This window comes from Coregonus clupeaformis, unplaced genomic scaffold, assembly GCF_020615455.1.
Source record: "Coregonus clupeaformis isolate EN_2021a unplaced genomic scaffold, ASM2061545v1 scaf4584, whole genome shotgun sequence".
NCBI classification, from domain to species: Eukaryota; Metazoa; Chordata; class Actinopteri; order Salmoniformes; family Salmonidae; genus Coregonus; species Coregonus clupeaformis.
The window spans coordinates 7,501-23,869 of record NW_025538038.1 but is presented as its reverse complement, the minus strand read 5'-3'; the positions used below and the strand labels follow the sequence as shown (position 1 = coordinate 23,869).

At 47.0% G+C, this 16,369-nt stretch overlaps 1 pseudogene; it reads right to left on the bottom strand.

Moving 5' to 3' along the window:
• Positions 1-285: 285 nt before the first annotated feature.
• Positions 286-16,369, bottom strand: part of LOC121553918 — a 23,066-nt pseudogene continuing 6,982 nt past the window's right edge.

Here is a 16,369-nt window from a genome sequence, read left to right as displayed (position 1 = left end):
GTGTTGAACAACACTAACGTTACTGGTATTGAAGTAGGATGAAGTGTTGAACAACACTAACGTTACTGGTATTGAAGTAGGATGAAGTGTTGAACAACACTAACGTTACTGGTATTGAAGTAGGATGAAGTGTTGAACAACACTAACGTTACTGGTATTGAAGTAGGATGAAGTGTTGAACAACACTAACGTTACTGGTATTGAAGTAGGATGAAGTGTTGAACAACACTAACGTTACTGGTAGTGAAGTAGGATGAAGTGTGAACAACACTAACGTTATGGTACTGATGTAGGATGAAGTGTTGAACAACACTAACGTTACTGGTACTGATGTAGGATGAAGTGTTGAACAACACTAACGTTACTGGTACTGATGTAGGATGAAGTGTTGAACAACACTAACGTTACTGGTACTGATGTAGGATGAAGTGTTGAACAACACTAATGTCTGTGTATAAATGACAGCAGCATCAGCTAATGGTTGACAGGAGTGATACTAAGGGTGTGGAACTGTGGAGTTACTGGTCAATGCTTTGCACCAGAGGGTGATGAGAGGAGGAAAATATGGTACTGCTTAAACACACAGAATGGAAGTCCTTGGCTAAAAGGGGAGTGTGTGTGTCCGTGTGTGTGTGTTAAATCAGTGTGTATCCATGTATATGTGTGTGTGTGTGTGTGTGTTATTGTCTAAAATTTGACGTAGGATGAGGGGATGTATCCTTCGTCTCCGTTGGCTCGTTGAACCCTCATCCATCCATCTCCTTTATCACGCTCCATCACACTTAGCTGTTCTCCTTCAGTTATAGACACCGTCCCCTCACTGGTACCTGGAGACAGACAGACACACTAGTTATAGACACTGTCCCCTCACTGGTACCTGGAGACAGACAGACACACTAGTTATAGACACTGTCCCCGACTGGTACCTGGAGACAGACAGACACACTAGTTATAGACACTGTCCCCTCACTGGTACCTGGAGACAGACAGACACACTAGTTATAGACACCGTCCCCTCACTGGTACCTGAGACAGACAGACACACTAGTTATAGACACTGTCCCCCTACTGGTACCTGGAGACAGACAGACACACTAGTTATAGACACTGTCCCCTCTCTGGTACCTGGAGACAGACAGACACACTAGTTATAGACACCGTCCCCTCACTGGTACCTGAAGACAGACACACTAGTTATAGACACCGTCCCCTCACTGGTACCTGGAGACAGACACACTAGTTATAGACACCGTCCCCTCACTGGTACCTGGAGACAGACACACTAGTTAAAGACACCGTCCCCTCACTGGTACCTGGAGACAGACAGACTAGTTATAGACACTGTCCCTCACGGTACCTGGAGACAGACACACTACTTATAGACACTGATCCCCTCACTGGTACCTGGAGACAGACAGACACACTAGTTATAGACACTGTCCCTCACTGGCACCTGGAGACAGACACTACTAGTTATAGACACCGCCCCACTGGTACCTGGAGACAGACAGACACACTAGTTATAGACACCCGTCCCTCACTGTACCTGGAGACAGACACACTAGTTATAGACACCGTCCTCACTGGTACCTGGAGACAGACAGACACACTAGTTATAGACTCCGTCCCCTCACGGTACCTGGAGACAGACACACTAGTTATAGACACCGTCCCCTCACTGGTACCTGGAGACAGACAGACACACTAGTTATAGACACTGTCCCCTCACTGGTACCTGGAGACAGACAGACACACTAGTTATAGACACTGTCCCTTCACTGGTACCTGGAGACAGACAGACACACTAGTTATAGACACCGTCCCCTCACTGGTACCTGGAGACAGACACACTAGTTATAGACACCGTCCCCTCACTGGTACCTGGAGACAGACAGATACACTAGTTATAGACACCGTCCCCTCACTGGTACCTGGAGACAGACACACTAGTTAAGCCACCTGCGCCCCTCACTGGTACCTGGAGACAGACACACTAGTTATAGACACCGTCCCCTCACTGGTACCTGGAGACAGACACATTAGTTATAGACACTGTCCCCTCACTGGTACCTGGAGACAGACAGACTAGTTATAGACACTGTCCCCTCACTGGTACCTGGAGACAGACACACTAGTTATAGACACTGTCCCCTCACTGGTACCTGGAGACAGACACTAGTTATAGACACTGTCCCCTCACTGGTACCTGGAGACAGACACACTAGTTATAGACACCGTCCCCTCACTGGTACCTGAAGACAGACACACTAGTTATAGACACCGTCCCCTCACTGGTACCTGGAGACAGACACACTAGTTATAGACACCGTCCCCTCACTGGTACCTGGAGACAGACAGACTAGTTATAGACACTGTCCCCTCACTGGTACCTGGAGACAGACAGACACACTAGTTATAGACACTGTCCCCTCACTGGTACCTGGAGACAGACAGACACACTAGTTATAGACACTGTCCCTTCACTGGTACCTGGAGACAGACAGACACACTAGTTATAGACACCGTCCCCTCACTGGTACCTGGAGACAGACACACTAGTTATAGACACCGTCCCCTCACTGGTACCTGGAGACAGACAGATACACTAGTTATAGACACCGTCCCCTCACTGGTACCTGGAGACAGACACACTAGTTATAGACACCGTCCCCTCACTGGTACCTGGAGACAGACACACTAGTTATAGACACCGTCCCCTCACTGGTACCTGGAGACAGACACATTAGTTATAGACACTGTCCCCTCACTGGTACCTGGAGACAGACAGACTAGTTATAGACACTGTCCCCTCACTGGTACCTGGAGACAGACACACTAGTTATAGACACTGTCCCCTCACTGGTACCTGGAGACAGACACTAGTCATAGACACTGTCCCCTCACTGGTACCTGGAGACAGACACACTAGTTATAGACACCGTCCCCTCACTGGTACCTGAAGACAGACACACTAGTTATAGACACCGTCCCTCACTGGTACCTGGAGACAGACACACTAGTTATAGACACCCGTCCCCTCACTGGTACCTGGAGACAGACAGACTAGGTTATAGACACTGTCCACCCTCACTGGTACCTGGAGACAGACAGACACACTAGTTATAGACACTGTCCCCTCACTGGTACCTGGAGACAGACACACTAGTTATAGACACTGTCCCCTCACTGGTACCTGGAGACAGACAGACACACTAGTTATAGACACCGTCCCCTCACTGGTACCTGGAGACAGACAGACACACTAGTTATAGACACCGTCCCTCACTGGTACCTGCAGACACACTAGTTATAGACACCGTCCCCTCACTGGTACCTGGAGACAGACAGACACACTAGTTATAGACACCGTCCCCCTCACTGGTACCTGGAGACAGACACACTAGTTATAGACACCGTCCCCTCACTGGACCTGAAGACAGACACACTAGTTATAGACACCGTCCCTCACTGGTACCTGGAGACAGACAGACACACTAGTTATAGACACCGTCCCCTCACTGGTACCTGGAGACAGACAGACTAGTTATAGACACTGTCCCCTCACTGGTACCTGGAGACAGACAGACACACTAGTTATAGACACCGTCCCCTCACTGGTACCTGGAGACAGACAGACACACTAGTTATAGACACCGTCCCCTCACTGGTACCTGGAGACAGACATACACACTAGTTATAGACACCGTCCCCTCACTGGTACCTGGAGACAGACAGACACACTAGTTATAGACACCGTCCCCTCACTGGTACCTGGAGACAGACAGACACACTAGTTATAGACACCGTCCCCTCACTGGTACCTGGAGACAGACACACTAGTTATAGACACCGTCCCCTCACTGGTACCTGGAGACAGACACACTAGTTATAGACACTGTCCCCTCACTGGTACCTGGAGACAGACACACTAGTTATAGACACCGTCCCTCACGTACCTGGAGACAGACAGATACACTAGATAGACACCGTCCCCTCACTGGTACCTGGAGACAGACACACACACTAGTTATAGACACCGTCCCCTCACTGGTACCTGGAGACAGACAGACACACTAGTTATAGACACAGTCCCCTCACTGGTACCTGGAGACAGACACACTAGTTATAGACACTGTCCCCTCACTGGTACCTGGAGACAGACAGACTAGTTATAGACACTGTCCCCCTCACTGGTACCTGGAGACAGACACACTAGTTATAGACACTTCCCCTCACTGGTACCTGGAGACAGACAACTAGTTATAGACACTGTCCCCTCACTGGTACCTGGAGACAGACACACTAGTTATAGACACCGTCCCTCACTGGTACCTGGAGACAGACACACTAGTTATAGACACCGGCCCCCCTCACTGGTACCTGGAGACAGACAGACTAGTTATAGACACTGTCCCCTCACTGGTACCTGGAGACAGACAGACACACTAGTTATAGACACTGTCCCCTCACTGGTCCTGGAGACAGACACACTAGTTATAGACACCGTCCCCTCACGTACCTGGAGACAGACAGACACACTAGTTATAGACACCGGCCCCTCACTGGTACCTGGAGACAGACAGACACACTAGTTATAGACACCGCCCCTCACTGGTACCTGGAGACAGACACACTAGTTATAGACACCGTCCCTGGAGAGACAGACCAGTTATAGACACCATCACTGGTACCTGGAGACAGACACACTAGTTATAGACACCGTCCCCTCACTGGTACCTGGAGACAGACAGACACACTAGTTATAGACACCGCCCTCCACTGGTACCTGGAGACAGACAGACACACTAGTTATAGACACCCGCCCCTCACTGGTACCTGGAGACAGACACACTAGTTATAGACACCGTCCCCTCACTGGTACCTGGAGACAGACAGACACACTAGTTATAGACACCGTCCCCTCACTGGTACCTGGAGACAGACACACTAGTTATAGACACCGTCCCCTCACTGGTACCTGGAGACAGACACACTAGTTATAGACACCGTCCCCTCACTGGTACCTGGAGACAGACACACTAGTTATAGACACCGTCCCCTCACTGGTACCTGGAGACAGACACACTAGTTATAGACACCGTCCCCCTCACTGGTACCTGGAGACAGACACACTAGTTATAGACACCGTCCCCTCACTGGTACCTGGAGACAGACACACTAGTTATAGACACCGTCCCCTCACTGGTACCTGGAGACAGACAGACACACTAGTTATAGACACCGTCCCCTCACTGGTACCTGGAGACAGACACACTATATAGACCGTCCCCCCTCACTGGTACCTGGAGACAGACAGACACACTAGTTATAGACACCGTCCCTCACTGGTCACCTGGGGATGGTGTTTGTCTGTGTGACATGTGTATCGCCGGTCTGTGTGACGGTGTGTGTGTGTGTGTGTGTGTGATGGTGTGTATGTGATGGTGTGTGTGTGGATAGTGTGTGTGTGTGATGGAGTGTGTGTTGTGTGTGTGTGTGTGATAGTGTGTGTGTGTGATGGTGTGTGTAATGTGATGTGTGTGTGATGGAGTGTGTGTGTGTGTGATGGTGTGTGTGTGTGTGATGGTGTGTGTGTGTGTGTACCTTGAAGCTGTATAGAGCAGTGGCCTGTCTATAGGAGTCTCCCGCATCTTCATCAAAGTCTTCATCAAACTCTGAGTAGATGTTCTGAGACGGATCAGCTGACATGGGACTGAAGACCGAGACACATACTGGTTATATTAAAAACACACTGGTTATATTAAAACACACTGGTTATATTAAAACACACTGGTTATATTAACACACACTGGTTATATTAACACACACTGGTTATATTAAAACACACTGGTTATATTAACACACACTGGTTATATTAACACACACTGGTTATATTAACACACACTGGTTATATTAAAACACACTGGTTATATTAACACACACTGGTTATTTTAAAACACACTGGTTATATTAACACACACTGGTTATATTAACACACACTGGTTATATTAACACACACTGGTTATATTAACACACACTGGTTATATTAACACACACTGGTTATATTAAAACACACACTGGTTATATTAACACACACTGGTTATATTAAAACACACTGGTTATATTAACACACACTGGTTATATTAAAACACACACTGGTTATATTAACACACACTGGTTATATTAAAACACACTGGTTATATTAACACACACTGGTTATATTAAAACACACACTGGTTATATTAACACACACTGGTTATATTAACACACACTGGTTATATTAACACACACTGGTTATATTAACACACACTGGTTATATTAACACACACTGGTTATATTAACACACACTGGTTATATTAAAACACACACTGGTTATATTAACACACACTGGTTATATTAAAACACACTGGTTATATTAACACACACTGGTTATATTAAAACACACACTGGTTATATTAACACACACTGGTTATATTAACACACACTGGTTATATTAAACACACTGGTTATATTAACACACTGGTTATATTAACACACACTGGTTATTTAACACACACTGGTTATATTAAAACACACTGGTTATATCATTAACACACACTGGTTATATTAAAACATGGTTATATTAACACACACTGGTTATATTAAAACACACACTGGTTATATTAACACACACTGGTTATATTAAAACACACTGGTTATATTAACACACACTGGTTATATTAAAACACACACTGGTTATATTAACACACACTGGTTATATTAACACACACTGGTTATATTAAACACACACTGGTTATATTAACACACTGGTTATATTAACACACACTGGTTATATTAACACACACTGGTTATATTAAAACACACTTGTGACACTCTGGCTCCGGGACTTTTATATTTGAGCCAGGGTGTATTTGTTTTGTTGGGGTTTGGTTTGGTTATGTTGGGTTTTGGGTGTATTTCTTGTTTGCAGTTCTGTGGGGTTCTTTTCTAGGTTTGGTCAATGACTCCCAATCGGAGGTAACGAGTGTCAGCTGTCGGCTCGTTATCTCTGATTGGAGCCATATTTATTCCTGATTGTTTTCCTGTGGGAATTGTGGGTTTTTGTTCCGTTTGGTGAGTGTACCGTGGACTTCATTGAGTCGTCTTTTGTTTTGTATAATAGTTACGTTTATTTGAATAAAAGTCATGTTTCTTGGACACGCTGCGCCTTGGTCATACTTGACGACATAGACGACCGTGACAGAAAAACCCACCATAAAAGGACCAAGCAGCGTGTCAAGCGGCAACAGGATTTATGGACGCCTATCAGGATTCATGGACATGGGAGGAGATACTGGTCGGCGCACGGGAGTATACAACCAGAGGTTGGGGCAGGCTCAGTGCTCAAGGGAGCCAGTACGCCTGCACGTCCGGTATTTCCGCGCCACCTCCCGCTCCAGTCCAGTACCACCAGTGCCTACACCACGCAACAAGCCTCCTGTGTGTCCCCAGAGTCCTGTGCGCCCTGTTGCTGCTCCCTACTAGCCCTGAGATGCGTGTCCTCAGCCCGGACCACCAGTTCCGGCACCACGCACTCAGGGCCTTATGTGCGTTCTCAGGTCCAGCATGCCCTGTTGCTTTTCCCCGCACTAGCCCAGATGCGTGTCCTCAGCCCGGTACCTCCAGTTCGGCACCACGCACCAGGCCTCGGTGCGCCTCCGACGGGCCTGAACTGCCCGTCTGCCCACGGCGCCTGAACTGCCCGTCTGCCCAAGCGCCTGAACTGCCCGCCTGCCCAACGGCGCCTGAACTGCCCGCCTGCCCAACGAGCGCCGAACTGCCCGTCTGCCCAACGGCGCCGAACTGCCTGTCTGCCCAACGCCGTCTGAACTGTCCGTCTGCCAAGCGCTGCATAAGCGCCCGTCTGCCATGAGCCTTCAAAGCCGCTCCGCCAGACCGGAGCCGCGAGAGCCTTCCGCCAGACAGGATCAGCCAGAGCCTTCCGCAGACAGGATCAGCCAGAGCCTTCCCCAGACAGGAGCCGCTAGAGCCTTCCGCAGACAGGATCAGCCAGAGCCTTCCGCCAGACAGGATCAGCCAGAGCCTTCTGCCAGACAGGATCAGCCAGAGCCTTCAGCCAGCCAGAGCAGCCAGATCCTTCAGCCAGCCATGAGCAGCCAGATCCGTCGCCAGCCATGAGCAGCCATCCGTCGGCCAGCCATGAGCAGCCAGATCCGCCGGCCAGCCATGAGCAGCCAGATCCGCACCAGCCATGAGCAGCCAGATCCGTGCCAGCCATGAGCAGCCAGATCCGCGCCAGCCATGAGCAGCCAGATCCGGCCAGCCATGAGCAGCCAGATCGTCGGCCAGCCATGAGCAGCCAGATCCGTCAGCCAGCCATGAGCAGCCAGATCCGTCAGCCAGCCATGAGCAGCTAGATCCGTCAGCCAGCCACGAGCAGCCAGATCCTTCAGCCTGCCATGAGCCGTCCAGCCAGGATCCGCCAGAGCCAGCCAGCCAGGATCCATTGAGTCGGTGCTGTCCCTAGCCCGGTGCTGCCTCTTTATCCTGTGCTGCCTTTAGTCCGGTACTGCCCTTGGTCCGGTGCTGCCCTTAGTCCGGTGCTGCCCGTTAATCCGGTGCCGCCCTTAATCCAGTGGGGTTTAGTTGGGGTGGTCATATGGAGGAGGCTACGAAGCGGATAGTGACTAAGGTGGGGTGGGGATCACGACCAGGGCCAGAGCCGCCACGTGGACAGACCCACCCAGACCCTCCCATAGAGTGCTGTGCGCCCGGAGTTCGCACCTTTGGGGGGGTACTGTGACACTCTGGCTCCGGGACTTTTATATTTGAGCCAGGGTGTATTTGTTTTGTTGGGGTTTGGTTTGGTTATGTTGGGTTTTGGGTGTATTTCTTGTTTGCAGTTCTGTGGGGTTCTTTTCTAGGTTTGGTCAATGACTCCCAATCGGAGGTAACGAGTGTCAGCTGTTGGCTTTCGTTATCTCTGATTGGGAGCCATATTTATTCTGATTGTTTTCCTGTGGGAATTGTGGGTTTTTGTCTCCGCTTTCGGTGAGTGTACCGTGGACTTCATTGAGTCGTCTTTTTGTTTTGTATAATAGTTACGTTTATTTGAATAAAGTCATGTTTCTTGGACACGCTGCGCCTTGGTCATACTTGGACGACATAGACGACCGTGACACACTGGTTATATTAAAACACACTGGTTATATTAACACACACTGGTTGTATTAAAACACACTGGTTATATTAAAACACATTATATAAACTCTTAAAGTAATGATGGACTGTCGTTTCTCTTTGCTTATTTGAGCTGTTCTTGCCATAATATGGACTTGGTCTTTTACCAAATAGGGCTATCTTCTGTATACCCCCATTACCTTCTCACAACACAACTGATTGGCTCAAACGAATTAAGAAGGAAAGAAATTCCACAAATTAACTTTTAACAAGGCACACCTGTTAAGTAAAATGCATTCCAGGTGACTACCTCATGAAGCTGGTTGAGAGAATGCCAAGTGTGCAAAGCTGTCATCAAGGCAAAGGGTGGCTATTTGAAGAATCTCAAATATAAAATATATTTGGATTTGTTTAACACTTTTTTGGTTACTACATGATTCCATGTGTGTTATTTCATAGTTTTGATGGCTTCACTATTATTCTACAATGTAAAAAATAGTAAAAATAAAGAAAAACCCTTGAGTAGGTGTGTCCAAACCTTTGACCGGTAGTGTACGTTATACGCTAATGCACACACGTACACACTCTTACCTGTATTGATTGTTGTTGACAGCAGTGTTGGTAGAATAATCTCCTCTGAAAGCTTCAGCCATCCACGACTGCCAGAGAGAATAATTAGGTTATTTACTATAGATGGCTAATGACAAAGGGTGTGTGTCCGTGTGTTACCAAGCACAGTGTGGTGCACGCAGTAGCCTACCCTCGTATTTGGTGAGTTGTCCCCGAGTCGTCAACGTTCTGCGTGGTCTGGGTGATCTGAGGTTCTAGACTGGCTGGGTCTCCATCTGAGGGCTCTGTTCATACACTCCTCTCATCTTCTCTAACGCCTCACTGAAGGAGGGGGGGGCAGAGCCAGAGCCAGAGCCAGAGCGAGCGAGAGAGAGAGAGAGAGCCAGAGAGAGAGAGAGAGAGAGCCAGAGACAGAGAGAGAGACAGAGAGAGAGAGAGAGAGAGAGAGAGAGAGAGAGAGAGAGAGCCAGAGAGAAGCAGAGAGAGACCGAGAGAGAGAGAGAGGAAGAAGCGAGAGAAGAATATAGATAGCGATATAGATTTGATATATCAGAGAGAGAGCCAGAGAGAGCCAGAAAAGAGAGAGAAAAGAGAGAGAGAGAGAGAGAGAGAGAGAGAGAGAGAGAACTAGAGAGATATAGAGAGAGAGAGAGCCAGAAGCGAAATAAGGAACAGAGAGAGAGAGTCAGAGAGAGAGACACAGAGAGAGACCAGAGAGAGACATAAGAAATTTTAGAGAGCCAGAGAGAGCCAGATAGAGAGAGCCAGAGAGATAGCTCAGATATAGTCAGAAGCCAGAGAGAGATCCAGAGAGAGATCCAGAGATATATTCGATATATATATGGAGAGTTCTATATATATTTTCAGAGAGAAGAGAGTCCATATAGAGAGAGGCCAGAGAGAGAGACAGAGAGAAGAGAGCCATAGAGAGAAGATCCAGAGAGAGAGAGAGCCAGAGAGAGAGAGAGCCAGAGAGAGAGAAGCCAGAGAGAGAGAGAGAGACAGACAGAGACAGCGACAGAGAGAGACAGCGACAGAGAGAGAGAGACACAGAGAGAGAGAGAGAGAGAGCCAGAGAGAGACAGAGAGAGAGAGAGAGAGAGAGAGAGAGACAGCGAGAGAGAGACAGCGACAGAGAGACAGAGACAGCGACAGAGAGAGAGACAGAGAGAGAGAGAGAGAGAGAGAGAGAGAGAGAGAGAGAGAGAGAGAGAGAGAGAGAGAGAGAGAGAGAGAGAGAGAGACAGAAATGGAAGGACAAGAGAGGGTAGAAAGGTTGTTACAGAAGAAGTGAGTCTATTTTAAACAAATCAATGTGTCCCAAATGACGGACACGATGGGAGAATCTCAATTGCATACTCCTCGCGCCGTCTCTCCTCGCCTCCTTCTCAAAACCCATTGGATGAGAAAGCCAGAGGTCCCTCCCCTCTGACCTGAGAGAGGAGAGAACACGTGAGGAGAATGCAATTGAGATTCTCTCAGTGATGGACAGAGATAGAAGACGCCGCCGCCGTCTTTGGTGATGATGTCAGAGTGGCGATGAATGTGTGTCATGCGGGGAGGGGGCTACCTCTGGTCCAGCTCCTTCTGAAGGTCCTTGGTGATGTCATCAATCTTGGACTGAAGTTTCTTCTTCCTCTGTTCTGGAGGCAGGTGTGAGAAGTCCTCAGTAGCTGGTGGCTGGGGGGAGGGAGAGAGGGGAGGAGACATAATGACATTTAAAATGTCTTTATTATTTTGGAACTTTTGTGACTGTAATGTTTACTGTACATTTTTTATTCTTTATTTCACCTTTTGGTTATTCTCTATTTCACTTGCTTTTGCAATGTTAACATATAAAGCCCTTACATTGAATTGAGAGGGGAGAGAGGGCGGGAGAGAGAGAGGAGGGGGCGAGAGAGAGAGAGGGAGCAAGAGAAAGATGGGGCCAGAGAGAGAGAGGGGGTGGCGGGAGAGAGAGAGAGAGAGAGGGGGTAGGAGGGGGTGAGAGAGAGAGAGAGAGGGGGGCGGGAGAGGGCAGGAGGGGGCGAGAGAGGGCGGGAGAGAGAGAGGGGGGTTGAGAGAGAGGGGGAAAGAGGGGAAGAGAGAGCGGGGGTGGGTGAGAGCGAGGGAGTGGGTGGGTGAAAGAGAGAGAGAGAGGGTGAGGGAGGGGGAGGTGTTACACATACACACAGAGTAAAGAAACTTGTTGCACATAAACCTAAGCTGCTATATGTTAGTGATAAATATTTTAACATTTTAGTCATTTAGCAGACGCTCTTATCCAGAGCGACTTACAGTTAGTGAGTGCATACATTTTCATACTGGCCCCCGTGAGAATCGAACCCACAACCCTGGCGCTGTGACGCCATGCTCTACCAACTGACTACACGGGGCCACATATCCCTTATAGTTATTACAAAACCTCTAAACCCTCTAACATGGGTTATGTCCCAATCATCTCTCCTTCCTCCTGAAGTGTACACTCTACTCACTTCACCGACTTGAAAGGAAATGACTGGCTAAGAACTGTGGTAAGAATAACTTCCACTAGCCCATGTCTCCACCAATCCAACGCTTTTAGATTGGTGGGAAGTTGTGAAGAAGTGCAAACTTCAGGAGAAAGGAGATATTATTGGGACACACCCCAGACCTTCATCTTTCTCCTCTAAACACCAGTCAGGAGCCTAGATTACATCTAACCATAACCATAGGAACTGTTACCATGTTAACTACCATGGAGAGAAGAACACCAGTCAGTACTGTGGAGGTTGGAGCCTAGATTACATCTAACCATAACCATAGGAACTGTTACCATGTTAATTACCATGGAGAGAAGAACACCAGTCAGTACTGTGGAGGTTGAAGCCTAGATTACATCTAACCATAACCATAGGAACTGTTACCATGTTAATTACCATGGAGAGAAGAACACCAGTCAGTACTGTGGAGGTTGAAGCCTAGACTACATCTAACCATAACCATAGGAACTGTTACCATGTTAATTACCATGGAGAGAAGAACACCTGTCAGTACTGTGGAGGTTGAAGCCCAGACACATCTAACCATAACCATAGGAACTGTTACCATGTTAATTACCATGGAGAGAAGAACACCAGTCAGTACTGTGGAGGTTGAAGCCTAGATTACATCTAACCATAACCATAGGAACTGTTACCATGTTAATTACCATGGAGAGAAGAACACCAGTCAGTACTGTGGAGGTTGGAGCCTAGATTACATCTAACCATAACCATAGGAACTGTTACCATGTTAATTACCATGGAGAGAAGAACACCAGTCAGTACTGTGGAGGTTGAAGCCTAGACTACATCTAACCATAACCATAGGAACTGTTACCATGTTAATTACCATGGAGAGAAGAACACCTGTCAGTACTGTGGAGGTTGAAGCCTAGACTACATCTAACCATAACCATAGGAACTGTTACCATGTTAATTACCATGGAGAGAAGAACACCAGTCAGTACTGTGGAGGTTGGAGCCTAGATTACATCTAACCATAACCATAGGAACTGTTACCATGTTAATTACCATGGAGAGAAGAACACCAGTCAGTACTGTGGAGGTTGGAGCCTAGATTACATCTAACCATAACCATAGGAACTGTTACCATGTTAATTACCATGGAGAGAAGAACACCAGTCAGTACTGTGGAGGTTGAAGCCTAGACTACATCTAACCATAACCATAGGAACTGTCACCATGTTAACTACCATGGAGAGAAGAACACCAGTCAGTACTGTGGAGGTTGAAGCCTAGATTACATCTAACCATAACCATAGGAACTGTTACCATGTTAATTACCATGGAGAGAAGAACACCAGTCAGTACTGTGGAGGTTGGAGCCCAGATTACATCTAACCATAACCATAGGAACTGTTACCATGTTAATTACCATGGAGAGAAGAACACCAGTCAGTACTGTGGAGGTTGGAGCCTAGGATTACATCTAACCATAACCATAGGAACTGTTACCATGTTAATTACCATGGAGAGAAGAACACCAGTCAGTACTGTGGAGGTTGAAGCCTAGACTACATCTAACCATAACCATAGGGAACTGTTACCATGTTAATTACCATGGAGAGAAGAACACCAGTCAGTACTGTGGAGGTTGGAGCCTAGATTACATCTAACCATAACCATAGGAACTGTTACCATGTTAATTACCATGGAGAGAAGAACACCAGTCAGTACTGTGGAGGTTGGAGCCTAGATTACATCTAACCATAACCATAGGAACTGTTACCATGTTAATTACCATGGAGAGAAGAACACCAGTCAGTACTGTGGAGGTTGAAGCCTAGACTACATCTAACCATAACCATAGGAACTGTTACCATGTTAATTACCATGGAGAGAAGAACACCAGTCAGTACTGTGGAGGTTGGAGCCTAGATTACATCTAACCATAACCATAGGAACTGTTACCATGTTAGTTACCATGGAGAGAAGAACACCAGTCAGTACTGTGGAGGTTGGAGCCTAGATTACATCTAACCATAACCATAGGAACTGTTCCCATGTTAATTACCATGGAGAGAAGAACACCAGTCAGTACTGTGGAGGTTGGAGCCTAGATTACATCTAACCATAACCATAGGAACTGTTACCATGTTAGTTACCATGGAGAGAAGAACACCAGTCAGTACTGTGGAGGTTGAAGCCTAGACTACATCTAACCATAACCATAGGAACTGTCACCATGTTAACTACCATGGAGAGAAGAACACCAGTCAGTACTGTGGAGGTTGGAGCCTAGATTACATCTAACCATAACCATAGGAACTGTTACCATGTTAATTACCATGGAGAGAAGAACACCAGTCAGTACTGTGGAGGTTGAAGCCTAGACTACATCTAACCATAACCATAGGAACTGTTACCATGTTAATTACCATGGAGAGAAGAACACCTGTCAGTACTGTGGAGGTTGAAGCCTAGACTACATCTAACCATAACCACAGGAACTGTCACCATGTTAACTACCATGGAGAGAAGAACACCAGTCAGTACTGTGGAGGTTGAAGCCTAGATTACATCTAACCATAACCATAGGAACCCTGATCTAAACCGTAACCATAGGAACTGTTACCATGTGCTTGTCAGCATTTATCCTCTGGAACTTGAGAAGGATGGACACTCATCGTGAGACACATACACAAATAAACAGAAACACACAAAAAATACAGACATGTATTGTGACATCTTCAGACGTTGTAAACAAACAAAATGTTCCTCTCCTCATCCACCAATCAGCATTGGCCTTACCTGTCCATCTAGCCCAGGGCTGTCCAATCCAAACACTTCAGCTTTTCCTCCTCTCCTTCTAATCAGGGTCTGACACCAGGTGAGTGGAATTAACTACCAGGTAGAAACAAAAAACCAGAAGTGTTTCGGCCCTCCAGGACCGGAATTGGGCAGCCCTGATCTAGCCAATCAGAGTCTCTGTTGTTGGTGCGGAACACTGACCCCTGTGACTCACCTGAGTATGGTGGTTACCCAATACACTGATCTAGGACCAGTTTTCCTCCCATAATCCTAAACTGATCCATTAGAAACTAACCTAACCACTGATCTAGGACCAGATTACCCTCCTATAATCCTAACCTGAAACATTAGGAGGGGAAATACAAAACTGTCCTTAGATCTAGGGAGACTCACCGGTCTGGGTAGAGCCCTGAAGGTAGCAAGGCGAGGTTTGACAGAACGGTTAAACTCCCTCCGGCAGAGAGAGAGAGAGAGGGAGAGAGAGAGAGGGAGAGAGGCAGTTTAGAGAGGTAGGGGGGACAGGGGGAGGGGGCAGTTAGAGGGGGAGAGAACTGGGGAGGGAAGGAGGGAGGTGGGAAAGGAGAGGGGGAGGAGGGATAGACACCATAAAGAAAAAGAAGAAAGAGAGGATTAAGGCTGAGAGAAAAGAGGAAGAAATACCCTGAAGAAACACCATGTAGAGATATAGAATCATAACACACACAATGAGAGAGACAGAGAGAGACAGTAAAGAGGAAGAAAAACCAGTGTGCCATCACAGCTGCAAGATTTGTGACCTGTTGCCACAAGAAAAGGGCAACCAGTGAAGAACAAACACCATTGTAAATACAACCCATATTTATGTTTATTTATTTTCCCATTTGTACTTTAACTATTTGCACATTGTTACAACACTGTATATATACATAATATGACATTTTAAATGACTTCATTCTTTTGGAACTTCTGAGTGTAATGTTTACTGTTAATATTTATTGTTTATTTCACTTTTGTTTACTATCTACTTCACTTGCTTTTGCAATGTTAACATACGTTTCTCATGCCAATAAAGCCCTTAAATTGAATTGAATTGAGAGAGAGAGACAGAGAGCCCTTTGAATTGAGAGAGAGACAGAGAGAGAGAGCCCTTTGAATTGAGAGAGAGAGAGAGAGACAGAGAAAGCCCTTTGAATTGAATTGAAAGAAAGAGAGAGAGAGAGGGGATGTTGGGCGAGCCTGAGCAGTGCTGGAATTGGCCCCTCAGGTGTAAGAGGGGAGTAGAGAGGTGTGGAATGTGTGTGTATAGAGGGGGGTTCTGATTACCCAACACTAAGAACTATCCCAGCCCCCGACCAGGCTTGTTCAAT